Consider the following 25,317-nt stretch of genomic DNA (forward strand, 5'->3'; position numbering starts at 1 on the left):
AAGTTGAAAAGCTGTCAAAACTTGCGGAGCAGACAGTCCTTTCATTGCATCACAAAGGAGAGACAGTGAGGTAAATTTAATTGCCATAGGTTTAGATATAGAAGATAAAAGGGTTACTCTCATAAACATATATGGTCCAAACACTGATAGTCCTGGGTTTTATGAATATGTTCGTAATATATTTTTGGAACATGATAATGAACATTACAATGTATATACTATTAGGAGACTCCAATCTTGCTTTAAATCCTGAGCTAGACACATAAAATTATAACCCAGTAAATAATCCAAAAGCTAGGGGAAAATTGTTGGAAATCATGGATGACCTTCATTTATTAGTTTATTTACTCATGGCATCTGATCCCACCTCTAAATTTTAAGGTCTGTGTTTGCTGTGCTCCAAATATGTATAGTTTAATTGAACTTTCGAGATTGAATACTGTTCGTTATCTTCATATTTCAGTCTACTATAGAATTATGAATCCACATAGAAGAGTTTATACATGGCATAAAAAGACGCCCCTAAAACAAGGTCTCTGGTTATATTTTGATTTCTGAAAGTTTGTCCATTCCGTGGAAACTTACTGGATAAAACCTGGTTACAGATCAGACCACTCCATTTTTATTATAGAATTAAAATTTAATTCTTTTAAAAGGAGACGCGGACTTTGGAATTTCAATAATTGTCTACTTTTAGACGGTGAATATGTACAACTGGAGAAAGAAACTGTTAATAAAACTTGTAAACAGGATGCAAAAGGGAACACCGATAACACTAGAATTGACGATAATGTTAATGATAGCTTATCCTTGAAGTTTTTTTTACTCATGGAGATTAGGGGTGTTACCATTTCATATTCTTCTTATAAGAAAAAAGAAAGAGAAAAAAAAAAAACAAGAAAAGTTACTTTTAGAAGAGATAGGTAATAAGAGTCTGATGAAAAAATTGATTTGCACCTAATAGAACAAAAAAGGTTGATATAAGAAAAAATTCGAAAAGAAAAAATGGAAGGGCATGTTTTTAGATCAAGAGCTAGATGGGTCGAGGATGGGGAGAAACCCACAAGGTATTTCTGCAACTTGGAAAAACGTAATTATTTAAATAAAAATATCTAAAAACTGGAACTGGAGGCAGACTGTAATATCTATGGGTGTATTTCTATTGTCTGTCCGGAAAGCATCCCGAACGTCCTATTCGCACTGTACCAATGAAATGCACGAGGATATTCCGGGTAAACATCATGGCGGACAATACATTGATTTTATTTTTCGTCACTGAACTGGACGATGACGATGAGGATAATCAAAACACCTACGATGCTGAATCAATTACCGCAATAGTTGCTTTATCAACATAGGTGCATGAATCGTAAATAAATGCGCGTTGCTTAACTATAAAGCGAGTTTTTGTTAGGTGATGTAGTTTCGGGTTGAGTGGGGAGTTGGTTGGTTGGTTACTGTCTCCATTCGAAAGGGGGGGGGATTGAACCCCCCTCCCCTCCCAATGTTGTATTCTTCTAAAATGATAATGTATTAACCGAAACTGAAAATAAAAGATTATTTTTACACAACTAAAACATGTAGGTTTTAAAGTGAATGTACAAAACAACAAATAATTATATTTTAGAACTTAGCAATTACTTAAAAAAATAATAACAATTTAACCTCTAGTTCTTTTCTTTCAGTGCCCGCCTGGAGAAAAATAAAGAACAGTGGATATGTGAATGAAGTAGTACCTCAGTACTGTTGCATGATTTTAAACGTTTCTTTAGAGTGACAAGAACAACCTTTGAAACTATTTGTGAAAATATTCAGATGTATCATGTGCTTCTACCAAGTTGGACAGGAGGCAGGGAGCATATACCTATTTCCAAGCAACTTCTAATCGTATTATGGTACGTTGCAAGCCAAGAAACACTAAACCATATAGCCGACAGATCTGATATTGCTGAAGTTTCTGTGGTTCGATGTAGAAATCGTGTGTTTCATGTTTTCTTGACTTACTTAAAAACAAAGTTCATGACCCCAAGAAGGAGTTCACAGACAAGAAGTTTTAGATGGTTTTGAAAGGAAAGCTAATTTCCCAGGTGTGTTAGGTACTATTGACGGTACACATATAAAAATAAAAGCACCAAAGCAACACCCAGAGACATATGTCAATCGAAAAGGGTACCACTCTGTGATTTTGCAGGCAGTATTTAGGGAAGATATGCGGTTCACACATGTTGTTGCAGGTAGCGTCGGCAGTTGTCATGATGCAAGGGTGCTGAGAACATCTGATCTCTGGGAAAATGGACCCGCGAGGTGTGGTGATGCTCACATAATAGGGGATGCTGCATATCCTCTCAGGAATTGGCTACTGACTCCTTACAGAGACAATGGACATTTAACCCCAACTCAACGCCACTATAATGCATGCCTGTCAACTACTCGAGTAACGGTTTAAATAGCGTGCATTTGGTGTGATTACGATATGTAGACATTCACAAAGTTGAAACTGCTGTTGACTTAATTATTGTTTGCTGTATTCTACACAATATTTGTATTCTGAACGAAGATAAAATGATAGACTACTTCGAAGACGATAATGCGATAAATCATAATCCTCTGCAGAATGCGGTAAATCATAACCCTCTGCAGAGAAATCAGGCAGATGGAAATGCTGAAACAAATGCCAAACGCGATATCATTGCAAACAGTCCTTGAACTTAAAAAGTGTTTGAACCTTTTTACAGACTTCTTTCTTGCTTGTACATATAATTGCAAACCTACTTTTAAATTGCAAAGACATAATCTTGGAACATTTATCTGTTGTTGGGAAAAACTCATTAAAGCGTCATTAATCCATGCAGATTTTTCCCAGTTAACCAGTATAATTACATTAAACCTTTAATATGGTTATTGTGTACAAGGTAATTTTCACTCACACAGACGGGTGTTTTAAAAGGGTCAAATTAAACAAGCATTCTGAGAGTACTGCATTAGCAATTCTAGTCCCCTACCGACAAGTTTAATCTGGTTCCCGTTAAAAATTGAAAATGCCATAATTCCGTCCAGAATCGATGAAGCGGAACGAAATGCAAATTTGATCTAAAACTCAAGATAAAGTCACATACCAAAACAAAAATCAGCTCAATATCTGCAAGCGTTCAGAAAAAAAAATTGCGGAAAGCCTAAAAATTAAAAAGGTCTTAATTTTGTCAAAAATCATTGAAGCGAAACGAAATGCGAACTTGATCTTTAACTCATCAAAATTCACTCACATACCAAAAATCAGCTCAATATCTACAAGCGTTTAGCAAGCTATTGATACAAACAAAAAATATAGTTTTGCAAGTATTACAGAAAGTATAGATTTTAATACTAATAAATTATTAGTATTAAAATCTATACTTATTAGTAATAATCATCAGTTGAAACAAAAAAAATATTTTGGTTCAAGATTCTAATTATCATATTTGACATCCCAATTTTAATACCACTATATATAGACTGAGAGTTTACCTGTAATCTTATGTTCTGTTAAAAAATGAGCAAATATTAAGTGGAAAAAAATCACAACCAACAAATCAGCATTGGTTGGATAATGGTAAACCAATTTTGTTAGTTTAGTCAGGGGTGATGTATTGTAAAAGATGACCGAATTTTGATAAGGCCAGTATTAAATGTTTTGAACATTTAAACCCTTCTTTTTGCATCATTGGCTCCTTTTTTAAGCAACTCAAGAAATCCGCCAAAGATTTCCATGCGTTCATTATGCATTTTCTCCTTTCTTTGACACTCGTCATCATACCTTTTCTGTTGTGTGTCAACGAAATTTTTAAGGACTTCAACAACTTCATTTGACCTTTTTCTCTTTGATTTTGGCTCATATTCAATAGATTCCTTTTTTACTTTCTTAGAAGCGCTCCTACCTGAATTTTCTGATATGGCATCAGACTCATTTTCATTTAAATTTTGTTGGTTATTAGTAGCAGTTGAACCTGCATCTACAGGCTTTGAAGCTTTTGAATTACCACTACCAGAGGACACAAAATAGGACTCTGCAATGTTTGGCTTTTCGGCCATGAAAGCCAACTCTTTATCATACGGATGATATTTGGGATTCTTTCCTGATTTCTTATGATCAAGCCCATTTTTTAATCCCCTCAAAAGGGTTTTCCACCTCCCCTCACATTGTGCACCTGACATTTTTGCGTGGACCCTGAGGTCCACGCAGAAAATATATAAACGTGGTTAAACCGGATCCCCTGGAGTTTGCGCGTCCTCCGTGGATTGGATGACGCAACCTATATTTATAGATCGGAAGTTACTTTATGCGGAGCGAAGCGGAGGCAGTCAAGCATTGCCGATTGGGAACAGATTGATCGGGATCAGAATGCAATACAATACAATGAGTAGGTAACGTGTGGCTTCGTCCCTATACATGTTGGCTTTGCACTTGTGGAATTTGGAATCTAGTTAAATCGCTCATGTGTTATGCTGTGTTTATGCGTGTGTGCTTTGGGAAAGCGTTTTAATGTATCTAAAGCGATCTATACAGTGAAATACATGTGTTGCGAACAGTCGCAATTTCAAGAACTTTTATAGAAATTTAATGAATTGATTTAGTTATGTGAAATCTAGAATGTTCTACATGTTACTTGAATGAATGATCAAGAATGCTCTAGAATATGTGAGAATATGATGACCTAGAATTTTACAGAACTTTCTATTTCTAGATGTTTCCTTCATAGTATATAAGTGACAGTTTTTGTGATCATAGATCAGATTGAGAAAAAGATTGAGATTAGATTGAAAACAAAGATTAAGTATATATTAGAAAACATTCCGAATATCTTAGCCAATGTGGTATTGTGATTGTTAACCGTTGTGGATTTGTTATTTGCCTTTAATCGCCATAATAAATGATAAAAAGGATTTCCGTGTGGTTGTGATTTGCCACAACATGTACCATTTTAATTGATTACGTTTAGATTTAAATAAAATGTATCTTTGTTGCGTAGACCCTGATTAAAATTTTTTGAGGCAAATCACAGAAATTGTTGGAATAAATTCACTCAGGTTAACCTATTTATATTACCTACATGATAAATAAAGTTGTAATTTTCGTGATTTTTGAAAAAAAAAAATTATATAAATTATAATGGGTCAAAACCACCCAGCGCGGACAAGTAATAGGGGCGAAACAACTCGAACTCCAACGAGCGCATGGTGAAGGAAAGGCGGGAAGATCATCGAGATGTCAACAATAAGTATGATTGCGTAGAATTTGAGCTTTGTTTTTGTTCCAGACAAAAAGTAAGCGATACAGTGTGTCTTTTTAAGAAAGATTATACTTAAGAGAATCATTAAGAAGTCTTTCGTTAGAACAATACAGGATTCATTGCACCAAGGTAGTCCTATATTTTTTCATGGTGGCTCACAATGCACTGCGATTGCATTCTTTGCCTTAGCATTGTTTTTACGTACGATTTCACATGCAATTTTTCTTCTGAGGATATTGACAATATTTTGATTCGAGGAGATAGCCTTTATGACCGTATTATTAGAGATTTGGGACATAGGGAGAAAGCTTATCTTGCACACTATGAAATGCCCAACACTGTTGTTGTAGCTGTGGTACCTTTGAATGCTCACATTCTGACATACTATTTGGTGTTGTAGGTGAAAATAATCTGGCACATGATGTAGGTGCTACAAACTTAATGGAAGCTTTAGAGACAGGGTTTTACGTTTCAGATCATTTACTTGCAACATTCCAACAGCTGAGTATTGCAATTAATTTTAACAGAAACAATGGGCATTATTTTGTGTTTGATTCTCACAGCAGAAATATAGTTGGTCAACACAATCCCTTTGGTACTGCTGTTCTATTAGAGGTTTCTGATTTCTCTTCTTTACTGGCATATTAAACAAGTGAATACCCAGGATCTATTTACAATATTTCTCCTGTTTTATTCAACCATCAAAGACCATCGTCATTTGAACACAACCAGTCAGAAAACACAGACTATGGGGGGTTCTTGGACGAGACACCAGGTACATCAAAGTATATTGATAATACAAGTAATCTCTGTGACGAAGATATCATCTCATTAAATTCATTCCAGAGTTTTTCACAAAGAAGTGAATTCCAAAGTACATTAAATTGCAATAGCTTAGAGCGAAAAATACTAATGAAGAATGTCTTGTTGAAAGTTATTTCAAAAGTGAAAGAAGGTTGCATGATTTCATACAACATGTAAATTCAACAACGGCTGTAACTCTAGAACATGGAAGGCCTGGTGAAGATATGTATTTAAGTAATCATTTGAATAGATCTTCAGTGGAACATAGTTATTGTTGTCCTGATGAATGCAAACGTAGGAAACGGAGAGAAAAATACAGCAAAAACAAAAGAATTTGCAATAATTCAGCATCTGTTAATTGCAGTGTGCTTGGAGACATACAAAAATCTGTTACACTAAAGGCAAACTTTGATGAAAACCACACATTAGTCTCTGAATGTGTGGAAGTTAACACAATATTTGAAAACAGTTCTGAACAAATGTCAAATCTCTCAAAAAATTCCATTTCCGAAATTTTTTTCAGGGAAATTAAACAGACCCCTTCCTTTATTTGTTCAAGTTGTGATAGAATTTTATATTGTGACCAGATCCACAAGCATACAAAATAAATTCTAGTAGCATTGTTTGTTCCTTTTACCATTGTTTGTTTCTTTTGCCAAGTCGCCCGCGTGGCGCAGTGGTTAGAGCGTCTGCTCTAGAGTCGCGAAGTAAGGAGTTGATCCTTACGTCGCGGGTTCGAATCCCACTGTGGGACGTGGAGACCGGTCCTTCGGATGAGACCGTTTAAACCGAGGTCCCGTGTCGCAGTAGGTGCTGGCAAGAAAAAGATCCCTCACTGCTCAATGGCCCTAAGTGCCGAGTATAGGATAAAATTTTCAGTTCTCCACCGGCAAGTGGTGGCGTCTCCATATAAGTGAAATATTCTCGAGAGGGACGTTAAACAAAATTCAATCAATCAATCAATCAATCCTTTTGCCATAGTCATATTAAAAAGAATGAAATGCCTCCTTTCAACAGTATACTATAAATGCTTTAGACCCAGGAAATATTCCTTCTTATCTGAAAAATCTAACTTATATGGAAAAAAAAAACTTCTTTGTAAAATTCAGGTGTTTATGACAGTGGTGATTTTACCAGGTGGCCAATTAGCAGAAAAGGGACTAGCAATTGATTTTCAAATAGAATTACAAAAGCAAGACTCTGTACTTCCTCAACCTTTAAAAATTCAATTGTTATCACAGTGTCATATGAGAATACCAATGTATTAAAACCAACTCACCTAGTAAGAAAGGAAAAATTATTACAAGCATTGTTGTGGTTTAAAGCAAATAATCAAATATATGCCAACATTTCTTTAAATTTTAGCTATATTCCTGAAGGTATAAACATCGAAAATGAACTAGCTGTAATCAATAACATTTATGAAGAGTATGCTGTAATACCCTCAGATTATGTAATGCTACAGATTGACATTGAAACTTTGTTGAATAGTGATATTCCTCATTTATCACTGAAAAGGTGCAAATGATATTTCAAGTAATCCTGATTTATTACAAAACTCTTATATGTTTATGAAATTCATCAAACAAACGGCTGCCTATTGGAAAAATAATTCATTAAATGTATTGGCAATGTTTAAATGTCTTGGACCTCCAACCTTATTTGTTACATTATCAGCAAATGACATGCATTTTTGGCCCGATTTGATCATGTCCCTTCAATGTTGCAGCTATGATACAGCATGTAAAATGACAAACTGTTTACATTTGGTGAAAAATGACCCAGTTTTGACAGCACTTCATTTTCAACGGCGCTTTAGGATACTACTGAAAGATGTTATTCTTGGTCCTTTAATCCCTATAGTAAAGGAGTCAATTATTTTGCAAGTGTAGAGTTCCAAAACCGCAGAAGCCCATATTATCATATCTTCTTTGGATTGAAAATTTTTCAGAAATATTTAGTGACCACAAAAAGCTTGTAAAGTATATCAATGACATAATAAGCACAAAACACAGCACAAGTCAGTATGCTTCAAAGTATCAAATTCATCGTCATTCTGACTACTGTTTTGAGAAAAACTGGCCGCTGTCGCTTTGGTTTTCCATTCAGAGAAATGAAGGAAACACTGATGCATTTTGAGTAATGTAGATTTACAATAAATGTTATCAAAGGCAGGTTTAATGAAACTGAACGCACAGCTGATGATTGTTAAATTAATGCTTTTAACCCAATCATTCTTAACCATTGGCAAGCTAATATGGACATACAAGTGAGAGGTAATTGTGAATCAGCTGCTTATTATGTCTGTGCTTATTTTTGTAAAGCGGAACCTGAAAATTTGAAATTTGAACTGTCAAAAGTCATTAAAAACTTAAATCAAATGACTGCATTGTCTCGGTGTTCTAGAATGCTAAAAATTGGATATTGTTTGTTAAAATCAAGAAAGCTAAGTGCTCAAGAAGCAGCATATAGGCTTCTTCCAGATTTAAATTTGATAATTAGCTCAAGGTCAGTTCAGACACTAAATACAAAACCACCACAAGAAAAGAGGTTTCGTGTACTGAAATCAAAACAAGAGCAAGGGACCAGATGATACAAGTACATACATATTTTGCAACAATGTGATAGACTATTATCATGCACGTCCAAATGAACTATTTAATCTATGTTTATTTGAATTTTCACAGTGGTACGTTATGTGTGCAGACAAGGATGTTGATAAATCTGTAGTTTCTTCAAGTAAGTAACCACGTATAAAGTTAAAGCCTCCGTTTCAACATGTTGTAAAGCGAAAGAGGTTAAAATCCTTGATAATTCGCTTCCCAAAGTTGCCATTGTTATCTGATGATTACTTTTGCAGTCTCTTGATGTGTTTTTTACTCCATCAAAATGAGGAAGAACTTTTACAAAGAAATCAGACATCCAATATTAATATAGCACAGCCAGAGATGCATTTATTGCTAAAAGACAGAACATGCAATTAGACTTCTTAGAATCAGCAACAGTAGTAGATGAAATTGAAAATGCAGTTCGTTTTATTCAGTGTTCTGTAAAAGAGATGGAGGTCTTTATTGTCCCATATACTAGTGAACATGTACATGTTGATGATGACTGTCTTTTGGAAGATCCCTCATTATCTATACCACACCCTAATAACTTGCATGATGTAGATTTTCAGAATACCAGTGAATTACAAAGTGAACTATGTTGTGAAAATAGTGATAGGTTGCACATAAATGAAATAAAATCATCATCTATATCTATAGATGAGATACAAAGCAGATTAGCAAGGTTAACAAGGTGTCAAAAACTGTAATGCGTTACATTTTTAATCATTATAAAAAGAAGGATGATTCTGGGCAACTTTCCATGTTTTTTAGTGGTGGAGCAGGAGTTGGAAGAAGTTACCTCACTAGACTGATAATTGACTGGTTAAACTGTTCTTGCCCAATTGTTTGTGGAAAATCCCCAGTAATGGTATCTGTTTCAACTTGAACAGCAGCTAGAAATATCTTGGGAATCACAATACATAGTGCACTGTATTTACCAGTACAACATGGAAATCAACCCAATTTTAATGAATTATCTGGGAAAAGTTTGAAGAAATTAAGATTCATTTATTCATACGTTCATACACTCATCATCGATGAAATTTCAATGGTTAGTGCAAAAAAATTTGAATACATTCATAGAAGACTAACTTCAATTAAAGATAATGATAAACCATTTGGAAATTTAAATGTTATTGTCATAGGGGATTTCCTTCAGCTGAGACCTGTTAAAGGCAAATATGCCTTTGAAAATCCAATTTTATGGTCAACTTTCAAGCCTTTTATCCTCAAAGAAAATGTACGACAATCTGAAGATATTACATATCCTTCAATTCTAAATCGAGCTAGGGTTGGCTTACTGAATGAAGATGATCTCAAGATTTTACAATCAAGGTTAATTCAACCCCCACAAACAGATGTTTCGTCCCTTCTTCATTTATTTTCTACACTAAAAGAAGTTTTAAGAACATATCAACAAAATGCAAGTGTTGTTAAGTCCAGAATGTATTGAAGTGAAAGTAAAACATTATTTTTCTGAAGATGACATAGAAAAAAAGGGTCCTATCTCAGATGATGATATCCCTGTAGATGATAGAAATGCAGGTGGTTTACCAAGCCAGTTACAAATATCTATTTGGACAAGGGTTATGTAAATAAAAATATCTATACATCAAAAGGACTAGTAAATGGAGCCCTTGGATATGTAGAATCAATAGAAATGCACAAAGAAATGACTGCAGAAGTTAATTTAATTTATGTAAAATTTGATGATCCAGATATTGGAGGTATTCTCAAAAAGGTTGAACATAATAATGCAATAGCTATTGAACCTTTATGTCAAGAATTTTATTACAATGGAAGAATACTTGTTAGAGAGCAATTCCCTCTTATTCAAGCATGGGCAACTACAATCCATAAAGTGCAGGTGCATCTTTATCACAAGAAGTTATTTCAATTGGTAACAGTGTTTTTGAAAATGGAATGGCTTATGTTGCTTTAAGCAGAATTAAAAAACTGTCAGGTTTATATTTACTAGCATTTAATTCTCAGAAAGTTACACCCCCTCTCAAAGCTTTTTGGAGGAATATGCAAGATTCAGTTCTTTAACAGAGTAATAAGCCATTTAATGTTGTATTTGTAGATATGTACAAGTTGCCTCCCTGTATACTGAAACCTTTTGAACACAAAAGCATTAAATTTATTTGATTTTTCCCTGTTAAATTCTAAAACGTGCAAAATTACAAAAAAAATTAAGACATTAAATGACCTATCTTCTTTATGCAACTGGTACCAGTATTACGTCTCCTTCGCTCAGATGACTGGATCTTGTCTTTAAAATATCATTTATTTCATGACATAACATTATAAATGACAATATAGGGTATTATTTGATTCATTCAGTATGAAAAGAGAAAATAGCTACTTAAATGTACACTGTAACAGCATTGATAAATGAAAGCAGTTTTCAAGAATATACTTTTAAAATATTTGATCATGAGGATCTAAAATTTACAAAGAACTGCGAACGATAGTATTGTTCTCCCGCCTACCTCCAAGTCAATTTTCAAAAGTGAAGATATTCGAATGATTTTTAATATTTATATTGATATTCATATGGATTTTCGTAAAACATCACTTCTTTGGGAAAACAACGAGAGATAACTCTAAAATTTTGGTAAAACTCGTGTTTTTCACTATAGAAATCAAAGGAAAACGGAAAATATTTTTAAAACATCTTCCCCCCCCCCCCCCCGTGAAACAAAAATTCCTTTTTACGGGTAATATGGACTGCCATTTCACAAATTCATACCAAAGCTTTTTGTGTTTCACGGGGGGGAACATATGTTTATATACAAAAAACGACAAAAATGCTTATTTTTTCAGCAATTTCCAAGTGCTTTACAACTGAAACATTATATTTTACTAATAAATATGCTTAGTTTTGTATGCATAAAACATAAGAAAAAGATTTAAGAAACATTTATTCATATCCAAGACTATTTCAGAATATGGTGATGCTTTATAGCCCGATTTCAGTGGAAAATATCGTCTACCCCCCTTATTTCAAGAGCTGGAATTAGGGATATTTTACTATTTAGCACTGGAATTAAAATAATTAATCAATTACCATTGAACTGTTCTTTGTATTAAACAAAGATTTTATGGCCAAATTGTCATCAATATTGAATTAAATGGTTGTAAAATGTAGGCGGGAATCAGGAGTTACCGTGCGTAGTTCTTATTGTTTCAAAATATGAATACAAATGATTGTGTAGACTATTGCAAAGAAGCCTCACATTGCATACATATTAAAAAAAAATATTACATGAAAAAAAGTAAAAAAAAATAGGTGCAAAATGTTTGATATGTAATTACAATACAATATTGTGAAAATTGCAGATGCTGAAAATAAAGGATATAGAAGACAAACATCCCAAAGACTTGCCACCATCCCCATCAGTGAGAGGAGTCGTGCTAGATGTTAGCGACATAGAAAAGTCACAAAATGAGCAATATAAAGATAAATTCTTCGCAATTCTTGAAGACAGGTGGAATATCAGTAACAGTGTATGATCCAAACAAAAGAAACAAATTTATTCAAGGAATGGCTGTAATTCTTATGAATATTCTTGTGAAGCAAAATTTCATAGCTGTTACAAGCAAAACAGATGTGGGAATATGAAGACCATTTGCTATCCCGGATGATGTTAAGCGTGAAGCCCCAACCCTTGCAGGACAAACAATGACTTTAAAAGCTGCATTAGCTTCACCAGTGAAAACATTACTTACAGTCAAGGGAAAATTTGTTAAGGTAGTATAAGATTTGAAGATTGAAATGTACATTATTTAGAATTTAAACTTCTCTATTTTTTTCCACATTTATTTCCCAGACCTATAACATTAAAGATGATATATAGGGCAGCTACCAGGGATGGGGCTCTGACTAAGCTCCCTCTATAACAATATATAATAATAATCCCTACAGCACCACGCAGGGTGCTACATTGTAAATATCTAAATCTTAATACAATGTCTCACATAATTTATTCATATCATACATTCAATATGTATATTAATTAAATTGTATAACATATAAAAAAAAAAAACCCAGAGAATATTTATCCGGATTCAATTTTGGTTCTAAATTTCTTGTTCGTATTTGCAATCCGGTGCGATTCATGAATGTATTGCAATATATTGAATAAATGGGAAAAAAATACATGGAACTTAATTTAAATCTGGATTGTGGAAAACAGGTAACAGTTTCTCGAATTTTGTTAATACAGTTAACGTTAAATTCATATCTCCCTTAAAATTGCGTTTATCATTTTTTAACAATTGGAAAATTAATTTCGTTTCTCTCGTGAATGCTTTTTGGAGCAATGAGGTAGTTATTTTTTTATTTTCTTACTTGATACTGTTTCTTGTTTTCCATATTGACCACTTATATATATAAATCAAAGTGTTAACACAAATTAACACAAATTCGAACGTTTTTGGGGTTCACTGGCAAATCCCAGTAGAACAGTACATGCATCAAATTTGATTGAATCCTTTACAGGTATTAGTAAAATTATTCTTTGTACCAATTCTAAAACTGGTTTGACGTGTTTACATTCAAAAAATAAATGCTTCTGGCTCTCAGTATTTGCTTTACAAAAAAGGCAATTCACACATCGGATCGACACAAAACTTCTCTATTTTAATTATGTCAATAAATACTTTAATATAATTTAGAGGTATGAATCAGTAAAATATGAAAAGACCTTTTTGGATTCTCCCATTTTCTAAATTATGTATTTTTATTTTCATTCAGTTGTCGCCAGCAAGCAAGAAAAGGGTTGAGCAAAATGATGTAAATTTTCAAGAGGTAATTCTGAAAGATGCGGATAGTCACACAACAGTTGCAGTGTGGGACTCAATGGTAAATACCATTCAAAAAGGCGAATGTGTGCAGATTACAAAATGCAGGGTGCGTTTGTTCAACGAGCAGAAGAGGTTAACCACTACAAGATCATCCTAATGTGAGGTTTGTTGTTTTACACATATAATCAATGGGATAATTCTATAAAACATTAAAATGTTGCAATGTTTATTGTATTGTTAAAAAATGATACATCTTAATGAGGCTGCATCAAAAGACCAAAAAATGCAACACATGTAATGACCAGATTAGAACACCATGATGATGCAACCGGAAACTGATTTATTAAGACTTTTAACATTAGAGAGTTCACATACTAATTAGATCATACATAAGATTATTCATGTCATTATATTACATACCCCTTCAATTAAATTTAAAGAATATTTTAGATGAAAATCAGCATCAAATTAAGCAGATCAAAACAATCAAATATTAATTATCAGAAATCATACCATATCAGATATAATCACATTTTATTACTTTTAATCAACAGTAAATGAAAGTAGCTTAATGTCAACATAATTGGGACTAGAAGGTTCACTGACTAGGTGATATCATAGAACTAAATTGTATTTTACTTGCTTTAGCATAACAATTGTAAGCACCTTGACCATGCAAATAAAGGGATTATTATGCCCTTTTTACAACCATTTACGTTTCACTGAATCACACGGTATAGTCAGAAAGGTACTTAGGTTTCACGACAGCTCGAGCCGAACGCGTTTTTTGTTGGTTGGTATCTGGTACTGGCAAAACTGGGTTCTTTTTGACTGTTGCTTCACTCTGTTGCACTGTGTTCGGTTTTGTGGTTAGCGGACTATTTGTTGACTGGTCTTTCGGAACCATAGTAATTGGAGGAATGCAGATTTCTTGTGTTGGTTGGATGGTGTGTGGATCTTCTCTGGTTTTCATCAACTTGCAATTGTTCCGGCGGTATGTTCGGGCTTGAATACCTGCTTTAACAAGGTGAGAACGTGGATTTTCAGTTTGCGAGATGTACTCAGCCGGTTTCCAACCCTCTGGAGTCTGAATGCGAATGGAATCGCCAGGCTCACACTGTTGTCTTGGCTTTGCGTGCTGATCGTAATAGAATTTCTGCTTTAGTCTGTATCCATTAGACGAGTTGAAACCTGATTCGGCTCTATGATGCATGGTTTACGTAGGTTGTCACTGGTAGGTATCAATGTTTTACCTCTTCTAGACACCAGACGCTGCATCGGAGATCCAATTCCAGAATAACTCGGGGTGTTGCGTAAATCAAGAAGACCCAAGTGTATATCATCTCCCGATTCTGCACATTTCTTTAGAATGTTCTTGACAGTTTGAACTGCCTTTTCCACCAAGCCATTGGATTGCAGATGTAAGGGCGATGATGTTATGTGTTCAATACCATAAGACCTTGTGAAATCCTTAAACTCTTGGCAGGCAAACTGTGGACCATTGTCGCTTACTAGCATGTCCATAATGATATAACGAGCGATATTCTCTTTGATTCTTTTGATGACAGTTGCTGCTCTTGTGTCCCGTTCCAATTCAGCAACTTCTATGAAATTCGAATAGTAATCAACCATAATGAGGAAATGGTGGTTGTCGAACTCAAAAAGATCTGTGCCAACTTTGCTCCAAGGAAGTGAAGGTATTGGATGGATGATCATTGGTTCTTTCTGTGGCTTGTTCCTATGCATCAAACAAGCGCTGCATCTACTAACAACATCTTCAATCTGTTTGTTCATCCCAGGCCAGAACACTAGCTCTCTAGCCTTTTGTTTGCATTTAAGAATCCCTTGATGAGAACTGTGGATAGTTTTCAGTGTTGTAGCTCGTAGCTCACTTGGTATGACTGTTCGTTCTCCACGATAGATTAACCCGTTGTAGGTAGATAACTCATCGCGAAACTCCCAGAACGGCATGACTTCAAGTGGTAAGTCACATTTTCTGTCTGGCCATCCTTGGCAGTTAACTTGTTTTAGAGTTTGTAAATGCTGATCTTTCTTCGTGGCTTCTACTAAGGTTTCGTGGTCTGTATGTGAAAGTGTTTCTACAGTAAAGACCATCATTTCATCGTCTATCACTTGTTCGTAGCTCCTCTGTAACGGTAACCTCTTCAAACAATCTGCCAATCCGATTTCCTTCCCCTTTACGTATATGAGATTAAATTCGTAAGGCTGCAGTCTTAACATCATTTTTTGAATTCGCATCGGTGCTGTGTGCATTGGTTTTTTCATGATGCTTTCCAGTGGCTTGTGGTCTGTTTCTATAGTTACGTCAGCTTTCCCATACAGCAGTTTGTGAAACCGTTCACACCCAAACAATACTGCGAGCATCTCCTTCTCGATTTGTGCATATTTGTGCGCTGGGGTTAGAGCTCGAGACGCATAAGCCACTACTCCATTTTTCTGCAAGATTGCTGCTACCAAACCTTTCATTATCGATGTATCAAATGTAACAGTCACTGGCTGTGTCGCATCAAAGTACTTCAAGACATCTGTTGATGCAAGTGCTTTCTTAACATTAGCGAATGCCTGTTGAGCTTCTGTGTCCCAGCTCCACTGGTCTCTAGTCTTAAGCTCTCGTAATGGTGATGTTAGTTCACTTAGTCTTGGAATGAACTTGGCCAAGTATGCGAGCATGCCCAACACAGTCTCTAGCTCGCTTCTATCCTCTGGATCCTTCATCTCAAGAATTACTCGTACTCTATCTCTTGACGGTTTTAGACCTTCTCCTGTGAGTTGATGACCAACATAATCTACTTCACAAGTACACACTTAGCTGAGTTTAATTTCAGACCAATTGATCGGGCCTTTTTGAGTACTGAAGTAAGTCTGTTTGTGTGCTCCTCCAGAGTCTTCCCATGAACCAGTATATCGTCAATCACAATTTCCACACCTTCCATGCTGCCAAAGTGAGTAACCATTTCTCTCTGGAACACTTCTCCTGAACATTTTAATCCCATTGGAATACGATGATATCGGTATCTTCCAAAAGGCGTGTTAAATGTTGTTAACAGGGAGCTTGCTTTGGTCAGTTTTATTTGATAGTAGCCCATATTGGCATCAAGGGTAGAAAAAAACATGCTTCCGTCAAACCTGGTTACTATGTCGTCTATGCTGTTCATAGGGTAATGCTCACGCCTAATCGCTTTATTGAGATCTGATGGATCAATGCAAATTCGTACACGACCGTTCTTCTTCCTTACACAAACCATACTGTTTACCCATGCGGTTGGTTCTTGGACTGGCGTAATGATTCCACAGCGAACGAGATTGTCAAGCTCACTTTTCACTTGCTCGCGAATGGCTACAGGAATAGCTCTTGGTGCGTGAATAACTGGTGTTACAGTGTTGTCAACTTTGATCTCATACTCGCCAGGTAGGCATCCAGGTTCCTGTCCGATAACATCTGTGAATTCTTGCTTAATTTGTTCCATGACGTCACTCACACTTACATTGTTTACTCTGGCTATAAGACCAAAAAGAATGCTGTCCTTCCTCCCCAGTAGCTGTAGTTGTAGAGAGTTGCATAAACAAAAGGTCTAGTCATTTGCCTTTCTAGTCAGATTTTGTCAAAAATTGTTTTAATGTTTATTTACCAAAGTGAAGACTAGTTTTATTTATAGTTTTTGTAATTTGTATGTACTGTTAATATACATGTATTTCAGTTTTTCTTTTTTGTCATGTATCTTTCTTTTTATATTCAAAAAGCTGTATCAACAAAAGCTCTCAAAATTCCTTTGTTTAAGTTAGTCATTATTTAACTACAACAAACAAATCTGCTTACATTTCATCACACAGTATCACCCTTCTACTGTTGAACTTTAAATAGCATATTAAAAGATTTTGTCTTGCTTTTTGTTCTAATGTACAAAGCTGTTCTTACATGCAGGACTGAGGAGAGTTGCACAAGCACAAGTTTTAACAATATTGTTTTTTTCAAAACTAATTCGGGGATACCAGCTCTTTCTCTTCTTATCAAACAAGTATTATTTGGGCAGATTGTTTCAGAACCCTTTATTCACTGCAGCTGCACATTAAGTTTTTTCAGTTGAAGTGACCTGTCCTTAGATCAAAAATTGAAAAAAAAATTGAAATCTTCAATATATTACTCAATTTGTAATCATTTTAAGCATTCAAGGCATTATGCTTAGATGAATTAAATTTTTATTTGCATGTTCTTTCCAATTTTTAGGTCACCCGAGTCACTCAGGTGACCTATTGCTATCCGTTTTCGTCCGTCGGCGTGCGTCGTGCGTTAACATTCGAACATTTTTAGCTTCTTCTCTGAAACCGCTTAACCAATCTCAACCAAATTTGGCACATAGCATCTATGGGTGAAGGGGAACAAAAATTGTGAATTTCAAGGTCCCTGCCCCCCTGGGTGGGGCTAAAACCACCAAAATTAATGCAATCTTTAAAAATCTTCTTTACTCCTGGACATCAAGCAGTCAAACTGTTGTCATGATTGTAATAAGCATTGAGCCCTCTACCAAAATTGTGAAATTCATGGTCCCAGGGTCAGGGGTTCAGGTGCTAGGGTGGGGTTAAGTAGATCATAAAGTGAAAGTGCATTATTCCTTTGAAAATATTCTTCTCTGCGCATGCTCCTGGGTATTAAAAAAAGTAACTTAGTACATAGTTATGATGAGCAAGAGTGCCTCTACCAAAATTGGGAATTTCATGGCCCCTTGGTCAGGGGTTCTGGTGTTAGGGCGGGGCTCTATTGATTATAAAGTGAAAATACATTAATTTTTTGAAAATCTTCTTCTCTGCTCCTGGGTATTAAATAAAGTAACTAAGCACATAGTTATGATGTGCAAGAGTGCCTCTTCCAAAATTGTGAATTTCATGGCCCTTGGGTCAGGGGTTCTGGTGTTAGGGCGGGGCTTTATTGATTATATAGTGAAAATGCATTAAGTCATTGAAAATCTTTTTCTCTGCTCCTGGGTATTAAATAAAGTAACTAAGCACATAGTTATGATGAACAAGAGTGCCTTTTCAGAAATTTTGAATTTTATGGCCCCTGGGTCAGGGGTTCAGGTGTAAGGGCGGGGCTCTATTGATTATATTGTAAAATTGCATTAATTTTTTGAAAATCTTTTTCTCTGCTCCTGGATATTAAATAAACTAAGTACCTAGTTATGATGAGCATGGTTGCCCCTTCCAAAGTTGTGACTTTCATCCCCCCTGTGTCAAGGGTTCTGGTGTTAGGGCGGGGCTCTATTGATTAAATAGGGAAAATGCATTAAATTCTTTCAAAATCTTCTCTTCTCCTGGGTATTATTCAAGTAAAGGAAGTGCATGGTTATGATAAGAAAGAATGCCTCTTCCAAAATTGTGAAATGTGTGACTCTATTGATTATATAGTGAAAATGCATATTTTCTTTCAAAATATTTTTTCTACTACTGGTTATAAAGCAAAGAAACAAGTGTATAGTTATGATGAGCAAGGGTGCTTCTTCCAGAATTGTGAGTTCATGGCCCCTGGGTCAGATGTTCTAGTATAAGGGTGGGGCTTTATTTATTTAATAATGTAGTGAAAATGCATTTCTTTGAAAATCTTCTATGCTTCTGGGCATATTCGAGGCAAACAGAGTAAAAGTTTTAATATGCAAAGGTATTTTTACCAGAATTTTGAACACCTGGACCATTTAGTCAAGTGTTCTGGACCTGGCCAGGGCTTCTATTATCTTGTATTCTGCTGAGCATTCAAGTTATTCTCCTTTGCCATTCACCTTTGATAATTAATCACTGTAAACAATGTATTTGAAAGGTCAATAGAATACGAGAATTATGCAAGAATATTTATTGTAAAATACAAAAAGTACTTTCGTAGTTTTAATGATCAGGTAGACTTGGAAATAATGGATGAATAAAAATGAGACAAAAATAACTTATCTTTTTAAATGTTCTTCAAAGGCCAAGAGAGGCCAATGTGAGAAGTAATTATATGGGGTTAAAGAATAGACATTTTGTTAATAGTCTGCATGATAATCGTGATAAATGGGGGACAGATTAGATACTAGACCAATTATTTTGTTGATGTTAATCATACTATTTTTTGCTTTATGGATTCTCTAAATTGTTGTATTGTACTCAGGTGACCGTTAAGGCCCTTGGGCCTCTTGTTCATATAAATGGCAGCTGCCTTAATATGTTGAACGTGAAATACATAAACTCAATATTCATACCATATTATATTTCATCAAATGTTCAAAAAAGGTTCACTGGTGTGTAATGGGTTCTTGTCTTTTATAAGCCATCAAAAATTATTTTTACCATTTTGTGTAGGTCACACAATCCTTATGTATAAACGTTTTTGTCATTTTTTAAAGGTGCTCATCATGCAAGAAAATTGCATTTACAATAGTTTTGTAATGGTTAGAGCCATGATCTTTAATATAGAACAGTTGTAGTGTTACAGTAGTTATATTTTGTTGTGTCTTTTTTTCAATTTGGTTTCACAAAGCAATGTAAATGAAAACTCCATAAGATTTTCCACTTTACACATTTACATGTTTTTGTCAAATATTGGTTATACAAGGTGTCCTTACAGAAGGATTTGTACTTGATTTATTGAAAGTTCTAGTTTTTTGCCAGTTCACCAAAATATTTTGTTAGTATGCTGCTTAAGAACATATGCAATGTTGTTTTGAACTTTATTTTCATATTCCCTGAATAATTTAATACCTACAATAATTGAGAGACCTTTATGCAGTTTTATAATGCATGGTTATGCTGCACACCTTTTCTGATTCAAATTTTGGAGTAATACCTGCTAAATTATTTTTCCTGAATTTTTCTTTAAAAAAAATAAAGGGATTTTCATCGTTTGATATCTGCTCAAAACTGGAAATGGATGCTGAATTCTTATCTACGAACATGTGATGGTATAACTGTTTTAAACTTAGAATCTATACTTATAAATTAATAAATTTTGCAAATAAACTCCGAAACGGGTGCACCAGAGTTCTCACTTACTCCTCTAACAAAACACTATATACAAGATGATGTCCGTAAACTATATTTAGATTTCACTTGCATAGTAAGTGTCGTACATAAAATTAAAAGTCTACTTTTATTTTCTATAAACAACCATGAAATAGCAAAAACGTGAGTACGGTGGCGTTTCCGGTTGGCGGATCTAAGTTACTGGCAATTTTTAATGAAACTGACAACAAGCAATCGTTTCTTTATTTCATAAAACGTCATCACTTTATTATTCAATAAAAACTTGATTTAAATGATATAAAAGAAATAAGTTGTGATAACCGATTAAAAAGGGAATGTGCAAATTACTTTCGTCATTCACCGATCTTAATATTGACGGAAGCTTCTAGAACATCATATAGCATCGAGCCCGATGTTAAAAAGAAAAACGAGGCGATTATAGCTAAATGAACATAAAAAAAAGCTTTTGTGTGAATGGTCAATGAAATAATGGTAAATCATTGATAACACTATAAGTTGTGAATATATTTATATATCGAAAGACTATTACATATATGTAGTAGGTTTTTCTAAAAAAAAATTATCGGTAAAATTTGTAAATTTGTCGGTAAAATTTGTATTTTCCTTACTCAGAGCATCGTGGTAACGAACCCGAAGTAGAATTTGTACTTCGTAATAAATTTGCTTATACGAAAAGGGAAAATTAATGAAAAAGGTATTGTTCAAATACAATTAAAGCTGTACAATTTTGTGCTTTAATCAATACATTTCAGATGTTTTCTGAATACAGTCTTTTGTATCAAATACTCGGCCTATTCATTGGGCGTTAAAAGCTAATCTTTACACAGGTACTTGGGTCTTGGTTTATAAATATGTATGTAACGGGTACCTTATTGATATGTAAAAAAGGTCATGTACATACTTATAAACGAAGACCCAAGTACCTTTGAATTGTTACCCCCCCCCCAATTAATTTATCAGTAAAATGTGCATATTCGTTCCTTTTATCCTTGACAGAAATGAAATAAGAGCATCTGAAATAGAATATCCATAACATAGTTATAACAGGTTTCACAATAAACGTCAATTAATGAAATTATTATTTTTTAAGTTAATACAAAAAAGGGATGGGATGGGGTATAGACGTACATCTACTTCCTGCGAGATTTTGAACAAAGTATTTCTTCTTTCTATAAGCCTGTAGTCTGTCAGTAGAAACAACAATATATTTTCTGTGGGTAGTGGTATAAATTCAATTCCCCGCGCTTGCTCGGGGTTTCATCTAGTATCTCAAAAAATTATAAGTAGGAAAGTTAAATTGTGAAGTACATGTACCTTGCATATGTCCTTAATGTTCTATACACAGTTAACAAAAGAAATTCAAAATATATATATATTATCTGTTTGCTTTCTGAAAAAAAAGTTTTTAAAAAGTTCCCTTTAATAAAATACCATTAATTTTATTCAGCCTTCTTTATTTATGCATGCACATGCATTGCATCAAATCCTCCACAGTAGAGGTACATGTAATATATTGCTGTTCATATTTTAAAATTGACATAATAAGAGAAATTGCACTGTGCTAGGGAATGAAAAGCAACATAAGGATAGTTTGTTCTAAGCATCAGCAGTTAAATAAATTAAAAATGCTCACCATACATGATGTTGAATTTACAAGGATATAAGTATATATAAGAACCCTGCCCTATTTCTTCAAAGTTTATAATTTGGCCATCTTTAAAAAAAATGTTTGCACTCTCCTGATCAACTGGCTAAAAATAGCGGACTCAAAACTTTTTTAACCCCCACGAAAAAAAAAATTGTCATACCTACATCTACACACCAACCTAATTTTCTTACTTTGGGTCTGGAGGCGTCAAGCAAACATTATTTTAAAGATGGCTTTATAGTTACGTGTAATCATACAGAGAAATCAATCTACAGTATATTTTCAGGACACATGAATATATAAAAGCACCAGTTCCGCTTTTTCAAGTTAAAAATTGACCTTCAAGAGTACATTTAGGATAAAAACTCCAGGGGGTAAATTAATTCATATTAAGTTCCTATTCGAAACACGTGCTTATTGTCCACGTATTGCAGTCCTTTTTTAAAGGACAGCAACTTGTATGTCCTTTTTCTCCCAAAACTTTACTTATTTGGTCCCACATTGATTTCTTTCTAAGCTTCCCACTGTTAAGTATATCCATTCTACTTTTGTATTCTTCTATTAGTACAAATATCATTTCTGCTTGAACTTTCAGTACGGCGTGATATTCTCGTACATATGTATACATAATTAGCGTCTCTCAAATAGTGTCTTAGATTCTCATTGGTTGCCAGATTAGCTCATCAATACTGAAATTTACACAGCTTTTCATTCACGGGTGAAATACACATGGAATAAAAATGGTTCAGACGTCAACGAGTGACGCAAGGAACCAATTACATCGTTTCTTACAGTAGAGGTGTGGCTTATGTCATCTCATTGTTTGTTAACAACAATCTTAAGTCGCTAATGTTATGAATTTCTTAACCAATGAGAATCTAGGTCAGCTTTTGAGAGACGCTAATTATGTATCGCCGAGATTGTCACGCCTTACTGAAAGTTCAAGCAGAAATGATATTTGTACGAAGAAGAGAGTTGCTGGCCGGTCCAAAACATACCTTGACCTTCTGAAGTTGAAGCACTGGAACTGGATGCTGTTGATTCCTATGCAGAGATAAAAGATCAAAATTCTGACAGTTTAACTTTTTTGTAAAAAATTATATCATAAATTGGAATCAAAATATAAAAATTCCCATGTTTATGTAATGTTGCTATGCATATGAAACGATTACAAGTATTGTTTTGCTTATTAGTATGTTTGCTTGAGAATTCTTCACTCACATGGAGATGTCACTATTTGTTAAATTTAAATTCAATATATTGATACCTTGAGTGCTAGGTTGAGCCCGGACACAGACATGTTTTGCAAAAATGTCCATACTGTAGAACATCTTTTTTGCAGTCTTGGCATTCATAGTTTTTCTTCTTTCTTGTGGGGTTGAATTCATTTCTAATATAAGGTCCTCTTCCTCTTCAACACTAGTTCCAACGCCAATAGGTTTTCTTTTATTGCCTAGATATATTTAAAAATAAGATTAAGCGTTACAAATAACATGGACCATCTTCGTAAAACCGTGTTTGATTACTTTCAACCATGTGATGAAACTGTGGGTTGGTAAGTGAGTAAAATTTGTGAATGTGTTTTGACATTGATTAAATTCCCCTCCCCCCCCCCCAAAAAAAAATCTTTAGTAGGGAAGACGACAAAGGTCCAGGGGCCCGTTTTCAAAAGAACTTACGACAAAGTCGTAAATATTTCAAGTCTCATAGAGTCATCCTCATGGTGCAAAATTCATATCAAATCAATTATTCCGAAATATTATAGGCCCTGCAAGGTATATTTTACTGGAATAATGTTTAATTTATCACTTACTAATGAATAATTAGTATTTTAAAATCAATTCATAAGTTCGTTTGTAAAACGCAGCCCTGGAATTCTGTTAATTAGTAAGTGAGGAATAACCCCCATTATTTCCTCCTTTGGAAAGGCACCTGAGTTTTGGATAGCGTGTTAAAAAAATATCGAGACGATAATTTCAAAGGAAAATATATACCCATCAATCACATCCGTGCAATCAGTTTGTACTTTCATCAACCCTTTAAATAAGCTGCTGCGGAAAATTCAAATTCAAATCCTCAATGGAATACACATTATAAATAGGACAAAACTGCTAGATGTATAGACTACTATGCAACCATTTTTGGTGGATTATACAAATGAAGCTTTTATTCACAATATCTTCTTACTCTGTCGCTCTGTAAAATAATAACATTTTTCGATTTTAAGTAATTTGTATACTGTGTTTATCTGTGCAATCATGAGCCGTGAATAAGCCCATTTTATCAAAACACATTCCACAAGATGAACACATAAGCAGCTGCCGCCATCTTCCTTCTTTCTGCACTACCTCGAAACATGGTGCGCGCTGAACTCGATTCGGTTTGTGCCTGCACACAGTTCTGGTACACTTCATTGGGTAGAACACGCGTCCGGAGCATTCCGAACAGACGAAAGAAATACTGTGGAATCATCATTGATCGTGGGGGATCAATGTTCGTGGGTAACCCTTACCCACGAATTTACATCCCCACGAACAACTATTTTGTCAACGTACTGATTAATTAGATCTTTCAAATAAACGAGCTGCCCACGAAATTACATCCACACGAACCAATAAAATTTTGCTTGCCCACGAACATTGACCCCCACGAATTTAAATGATTCCACAGTACACCCTATGACCAAGCAAAAATACTTAATTTCTTTGTTCTTGCAGTCCAAAAGTGTACCAGTAGCAGTCCTAAAAAAATAATAAATACCAGTCCAAATACATATTATCAGACTACAGCGATAACAAAATCGGACAGCAATTAAAAAGTCAAGGTTATAATACTTACAGACATTAGTTAAAAAAAAAAACTTTAAAAAATGGAGGTACTCACAAAATGATACCCTTCCTTCCCGTATATAAGTAAAATGACATGGTGCATTTCTTGACAGTACGCACAGTTGTAAATGAGATTCTATGAAAGTTCCATTGAATTTTATTCAAGGGTCTAGGAAGAGTTGGGCAACCCCTTTTATTGAGTATAATGACAAACTCTATCTTTTGCTATTGGAAACCCCAAATATATCTGTTCGACCAATACGTAAAGTAGAAGATGCACAATGGCAATGATTCTGTATAAAAGAAGATTTTGTGAAAGTCTCATC

General features: G+C 34.6%; 2 pseudogenes; one reads left to right on the forward strand and one right to left on the reverse strand.

Moving 5' to 3' along the window:
* The first annotated feature begins 1,208 nt into the window (after window positions 1-1,208).
* Window positions 1,209-2,706, forward strand: LOC133188723 (putative nuclease HARBI1; annotated as a pseudogene).
* A 972-nt stretch (window positions 2,707-3,678) lies between these two features.
* LOC133188724 (uncharacterized) lies at window positions 3,679-25,007 on the reverse strand (annotated as a pseudogene).
* Between the last annotated feature and the right edge of the window lie 310 nt (window positions 25,008-25,317).

Source organism: Saccostrea echinata, unplaced genomic scaffold (genome assembly GCF_033153115.1).
Source record: "Saccostrea echinata isolate AGI-Se365-2 ecotype Australia unplaced genomic scaffold, CSIRO_AGI_Sech_v1 ptg000016l, whole genome shotgun sequence".
NCBI lineage: Eukaryota > Metazoa > Mollusca > Bivalvia > Ostreida > Ostreidae > Saccostrea > Saccostrea echinata.